Raw genomic sequence first — 7,105 nt, 5'->3', positions numbered from 1 at the left:
CTGCAGGATTACTGCTTCCGATCCAGAACTAATGTAGAGGTTGACGTGGTCATCTTTCCATGCATCTTTCCACATTTTAACTTAATCTAGTACAGTGCCATGCAGAAGATTTGGCCAGTGGAACTTGCGATCAACTATCATGAACAGCTCCGAGTTTTTTTTAACACGTGAAGTAATGAGATGCAAGAGTTTGAGAACATTTTGTTGTAGGGTACGCTGTGATTATCTTTTGATCCTGAGCGTCGTAGATAACCGTCACCGAGAAACACTGTAATTCAGTCTTTCCGTGAATCCCTACAGGCGAATTAAACTGCTTTTGCAGTACATACCTGTTTCCGTCAGTCCTGTGTGGTGTTGAAATATCTGGGTTATCAAAAGTATCTTGTACCAGTTTCCACACAGATTTCTCATCAGGGGAAAGAAAAGAGCTTTTTCCTTGTTTTCCAGGGAACACATGATTGTTCTTGATATGTTTCTTCACTTTGTCATTCAGAGTAAAGCCATCTTTCCATCTCTTTCTTAGCCTGATTGCCATTTTAGTACGGTCAACCCCTTGCTCGCAAAAAAATTTACATCAGTCATATTAATTTCATGGTCTGACGTGTTTGCGAAACTGCGCTCCTGCGCTGCTACGTGACCCTTAAGTTGTTATTAGTCGTCGAGGGTTTGGAAGGTTTGAATGTTGCCTTAGGGGTCGCTGAATTGGCGTCTCACTTAAAAAAAAAAATTAAAAAAAAAATTAACTCAGGAATTGTTTTCAATAACGACGTTTCGGAGATAATCGCATTTCGCCACATGGTTGTTTCGTTGGCTGTCTTAAATCATATTCTGAGAGAAAACACGATGACAAGGAAACACTGTCACAATCAACTCGGGAGTTGATGAGACGGAGGTCTATGGAGGTCTACGCTCCTGCGCTTCTGCGCTCCTAACCCTTAAGTTGTTATTAGTCGTCGAGGATTTGGGAAGGTTTAAATGTTGCCTTAGGGGAAGGATAGGTGCGCAGTTGCTCAGATATTGTTATTGTCGCTGAATTGGCGTCTCACCGGAAAAATGCGGGAAAAGATCGACTGGTCCCATACATAACATTGAGTTTCAGTTCAAAGTTTATTCAGCTTAGAAGGCACGTATGTGGAACTCTTAAAAGTAACTTGGTTAAAGTATTGATTAAAAGAGTTGTTTAGCCTTTTTGCATTGCGATCTTTGTTATTTTCTAAATAATAGCATACCCTGCTGATGTTGATTAAAATCTCGAAGTTCGCGTCTTTTGGGACTTATCATTGGGAACTTGTATTGAGTTAACCGAACATAATCTAGCATTTTCCAAGTGTACCGTAAGTCTTCCATTCAAGTGTGATGTATTTCCGGTCGAAAGTTTCAAACAGGAAGTTGCGGAGATAATCGCATGATTCTGTGGTTGTTTTCGTTGGCTGTCCTGAAACATGCTCTGAGAGAAATCACGACACGACACGACACGACACGACAAGGAGAAAACTGCCATAATTAAGTCAGGAATTGTTTTCAACAACGACGTTTCGGAGATAATCGCATTTCGCCACATGGTTGTTTCGTTGGCTGTCTCAAATCATATTCTGAGAAAAAACGATGACAAGGAAACACTGTCACAATCAACTCTGGAGTTGATGAGACGGAGGTCTATGGCTAATGGTTTGAGGACCTTACGTCGTTGGGTAGACAATGACGATTTTTTTTATCTTGAGTGTCTAGTCGTAGATCACCGTTCAGAATGAAAACAGGGCACTTCAGTCTCACCCTGAACCCCTATGGGTGAATTAAACGCCTTTTTCAGTACATACCTGTTTCTATCAGTCCTCTATGTGCTTTTTTATCGAATGTCTATTTGTGATCAAAGCTAAATCCTATATGAGTGTGCCATTCTTGAAGCTGCCATTCTTGAAGCTACACAAATTTTCGGGCCAGACTATTCCTCAACGAGGAAGTTAGGGGGCACAATCACAGATCGCTGTAGTTGTTTCGCTGGCTGTTCCGACAAAAAACCATGGCAGGCATTTAGTTAAAAAATTTGAGACACCAAACGAACCATGATGGTCAAAATATTAAACCTACATTGGATCGATGTCGTTTTAGCATGTTGTCCTGATGAACACCATTTCAATCGATGATATACAACAGGTAAAGCGCCCCACGCAAGCTGGTAGAGTTTTTGTGGCGAAAACAGCTCCACGATCTCCCTTTCAGACAGTAAGAGAATGAATCAAAGTGCTCTGTGAGCAAACTCGTGAATTGACACATGATTTTTGAGATTATGTTTAATGTTATCTGGTTTAGGGAATTTTGTGGTTGATTGTCATCTAGAGTACGAGCAGTAGTTCAGTGTTCGCTAATGTAGCAAAGAAACAAAGTAACGTTGGGACAAGAAGGCATTACAATTGAAATGATCATGCTATTACATTTAACAAGGTGGATGATGTCATGTGTTTTAAACGTCTATCATTTTTGTTTCTGGTTCAAAAGAAAAGGTTGGAAGTAAATGTGGGTGAAAAGTGAAATTTACTGTCTTTCGTTGTAAATATTAGAAAATCAAGGCAATACTGTCTTAATGAAAACATTAACGATTCCCTCTTTATCAAATGAGACAAACGGGAACGAGTTTTGAGTGATATAACTAAGCCAAGCCTGCCACCGTCATTTTAGATCTCCGCCTGGGTAGATTTAAATCACGTGCTAGGCAACGTATAATCAATAACAAGATAGAATTTCATTTCAGGCCTATTTATCAATTTTGTGGTGTGTAACTTTCGCATTTTAGTACGTTGTATATATGTTGAATCTTCAAATTGTCTTGAAACTTACGAGAAAATTGTTCTTTAAAAATTCACTGAAAATCGGTAGCTAAAATTGTTTGTCTAAGTGTTATTTGATTTTCGTGTTAACTTGTTATTTAGTCAGTCGCCGGCATCTTCTGTTGCTTCACACAGGAAAAACACACGCGACGAAACGTAATGATCAATTTTGTCCTTAATCTCACGCTATAACAGAAAAAGCTTTTGAACATCTGTAAACTCCGAGCGCTTCGCAGTAAGTGATATTTTCAATGAATCTTCGGATTGTTTTCAAGTTCAAGGATTGTAAATTTCAATTTTATGAAAAACGAAGGTTGTTGTTATTTCAGTGTGAATCCTTGAATGCTTGCCAGTCGCTGGCGCCGCTTGTTGAAACTAAAACGAAAAAAAAAACTCTTTTAAGATTATCATTGGCTTCTTTTTCACCCCACCACTATTCATAGCAACAAAGGTCGCCATTTCGTCTGTTTATTGCTCGCCAAAAACTATCAAATGTACTCAAAAGCCTAAAATCTAAAAAAAGTTTACAGGAATCGACCAATCGAGCGAGCGAGCGAGCGAGCGAATGCTATTCCCCACATCGTATCTATAACTCGCTCTTGCGCATGCGCGCAATTCACGAGTTAAAAAGGAGCTGCTAAGGTTGCATTATGAATGACCGCAGTAGAATAAAAACGAGAAACCGGTCGTTTTCAACACAAGTATGCTCAGCTTGTCGATATTTTTAGTCGATAAAAATAACATATTTAAGGCTCGAAGCTCAGTTCTGTTTTAATTGCCATTTGGCGACCTTAAAAACCTAAAACACAATTTGCACCAAAGCCGACTCTGGACAATTTTGCTATTTTCTTTTTAAGTGAACGTAGATGTGCTCCTTTTACGACTATTAAATAAACTAAAATTAAAAAGCATTTCGTTTCGTAGCACAACGATCACGAGCTTTGAGTGTTGATGACTACCAGACTAATACCAAAGAAAAGTTATATTAACCATTTAACTCCCAGATCAAATTTGTCATTCTCCTAACTGTCAACCATACAATTTTTATAGTGCTAGTTCAGAGAATTTAGTATTGAATCAACTAATTATTCCCAAATTGATATTTTTCTGTATTCTCATCACTCATTTGGTTGATATTGAATTGATGTTGTAAGGAGAAATTCTGTCTTGGTCACTTATGAGAGTTGAAGGGTTAATAGCAATCTGTATGTAGGTTTGAGAAGCAAGGACATCACAACAGTACTCTTCGTTGTAGTTTGATTAGAGCTCGATAGTCAATCAATCAATCAATCAATCAATCAATCAATCAATCAATCACTAAACTTGAATTTAACCCTTTCCACCGCAACATCAGTATGCATATTCTCCATACTGCTCTCCATACATTCCCTAAAGTGCTGACAAGGAGAATTTGTGTAACAATCAACAACTTCTTTGGCTGCTAGTACTTTTCTTTATTCTCATGACTTTACTGCATGATTCAGGGGTGATATTGTAAGGAGAAATTAGATGCTAGTCACTCTTAGGGTTTAAAAGGTTAAGATGGGAGCACGTAACAGTAGTGAGTGAAACTGCTGACCCTATGGCCCTCTGTAAGGTAAAGCTTAAAATAAAAAAATGAACGATGACCTATATAGGTTATATATCTCTCTCTATATATACAAACGTTAATTTTTAGTGTTATTCGAAAAGGTAAATCAGTAAATTGTTTTAATTAATAACTTAAAATAGTGAAGGACACACAGGAGGACCACTCATAGCGTCGCTTTTTCCAGTGATCTAGATTTTTTTGTTTCTTTTCTTCTGTGGAAAAAGGTGCTGTAAGTAACCAAATTACTTTCAACAATAAGCTTGGGGGAACCTTCCACCCCCCCCCCCCCCCTCTCCGTCAAGAGTAACAGTCTCTTGATGAATATTCTTGTCTTTATCCATTCCGGAAGTACAGTCCGTGCCCTCGCTTTCTTTAACCTTTAATCCGTAAGAGTGACAAGGTTCTAATTTCTCCTTACAATACGACCCTGGAGTAAAAGGTTTAAGTCACGAGAATAAACGAATTGATCAACAACTAACGAAGCTCTTGATGGTTTTACAAATTCTCCCTGTTAGAACGTAGGGAATGTATAGAGAACAGAACGGAGAATATACACAATGATGTTAAGGTGCAAAGGGTTAAAGATTTTAACACTTTACACTTTAACATCAGTAGGCATATTCTCCATACGTTTCACTGTATATTTCCAGTGGTACTAGAGGATTTATTTGATAACAGTCGAGAGATTTTTTTAGTTAGCCATCAGTTCTCATAACCTTTTTTTTTGTTTAAATAGTGTTACTCTACGGAGAAATTTATTTTATTTACTTATATTGCGCGTGTTACATATACAGATGCTCACACGCGAGAACAGTATGAGTTTATTTATGGTTTAGTTCTAATTTATTAATTAGATGTTAGTTACTCGTAGAGTTTAAAATGGGCAAATTCTGTTCTTTCTTAACCTGGGGGTTTCTTGAGGTAGGTTAAGGTGTTGCCGTTTTTTGATGGCACTAGACAAAAATGATTATTTTCATGGGTCTACATAATATTTGTTTGGGTTTCATCTCTTCCTTGTACCACGTAAAGCTCTCCCGACCGTGAAATACACGGTTCCTTTTGGTCACTTCCTATCGCAGGTGCACGAATTATTTTTCGATCACGACAGTGAAACAGCGTTTTTTAAGCTTTTAAATCTCCCGAGTTAGCCGAAAATCGCGCCGAACGGAGTAACATTTTTCCAAAAAAGATTCCTCTCCTTGATGCTGATCCACAGTCTCATTTTGTTGTTTAAGTCTTTATATGGGCCATATCTGACAGAAACTAAAGCAAAACGATCTGGATTTGATTTCTATTTCTTCTGAGGCTTTACAACTGTTAACAGCTTTGATACTCAGTAATTACAAGAGCATTCATCAGGCCACCAGGCCAATATAAAATTCAGTCCAGATGCAAAGAGCAAAACCAAAAAGAGTCATTTTTCACCTGCGACGGCCCGAACAGATTAGTTAAGTTCATTGGCCCGTTTTTATCGCTTTTATAATATTTATTAAAGCTTTATTTTAGTGAACGTAGTTTGACGAAATTGTAAATCCTTTATATTAGCAGTTTTCCTATAGAAGGCTTTTCCTAATACACCTTTTAACCATTTGTCTTACACTTCGCGTTCTACATCTGCTACATTTTCATAGTTACTATACAATATGAAAGCATTGCATCAGGTACGATAGTTGATCACGACTTTAAATAAACTAGTTGTTTGTTAATGTGAAAAGTATCACTCAATGTCCTTTCCTCTAAAATTCATTTGACTCTTGAATTTTAATTTTGTAAGGGGACAACTTACATCTTCATTAATCAATCACTGATAGGTCTCTGAGCCGCTAAAACAAAAATACGTATGTAAATATTCACGTTAACAAAAGTTAATCAGACGTCTTTTGACACAATTATGTGTGAATGAAATTTGGACTGAAATGAATTTAACTGGGTTCATTTGAACAAACTGACGTAGGTCGCTCTTAGCATGGAGTCCCACGCATAGACCAGCAATCTTGTCATTCTTGGGTAACATACAGATCACGGCGTCGAATATAGTGTGCTTTAAATTTTCATGAAGACTTTTTCAGCTCGAAACCTTCTTTGCTCGATATCGCACTGTTTTCACTATCGCCATTTCAATGCGGGTGTTGAAGGAATTATGATGCCGATTTAGTTGACAACAGAGGTATTCAACCAAGATCTTCCTCTTTGTTCGTCAAGACTGTTATGCATCAATGCTCAGCTATTGTCATGGATACGGCACTTGACAGTCGCAGCTTCAGTCCGGGGGGGACTCGGAAAAGGTGACTGGTGACCTTGAGAATGCACAAGAAAGAATGTATTCAATCCTATGACGTTTAGTGTTTTGAAACAAAAACTCTCAAGAGTCACTGCCCACAACCCGCTAGCTTTGTTTATTTATTTCCCAATATCAAGTTGAACGTCGACGTTGAAATAACACGGATATTACAATTTATTTTGGGTCTCATATCACCTCGTTTTATGATTCTATTTAACTCCCACTTAATAAATAAACATAGCAATATTTCGTGCGACATGTGGACTGATTCTTCGGCGATTATTAAGTGGCATAAACATTGTTTAGTTAAGTATTCAAACACGGAAAAAATACCAAGAGACAATCAAAATACATTTAAAAAAGACACGATGAGTCTTTTGCACGCTGTAGCAGTTTGGTTGACCGGAG

This window comes from Pocillopora damicornis, chromosome 3 (genome assembly GCF_964200805.1).
Source record: "Pocillopora damicornis chromosome 3, jaPocDami1.2, whole genome shotgun sequence".
NCBI lineage: Eukaryota > Metazoa > Cnidaria > Anthozoa > Scleractinia > Pocilloporidae > Pocillopora > Pocillopora damicornis.
The sequence above is the reverse complement of the archived record's forward strand: the minus strand, read 5'-3'. Positions refer to the sequence as shown.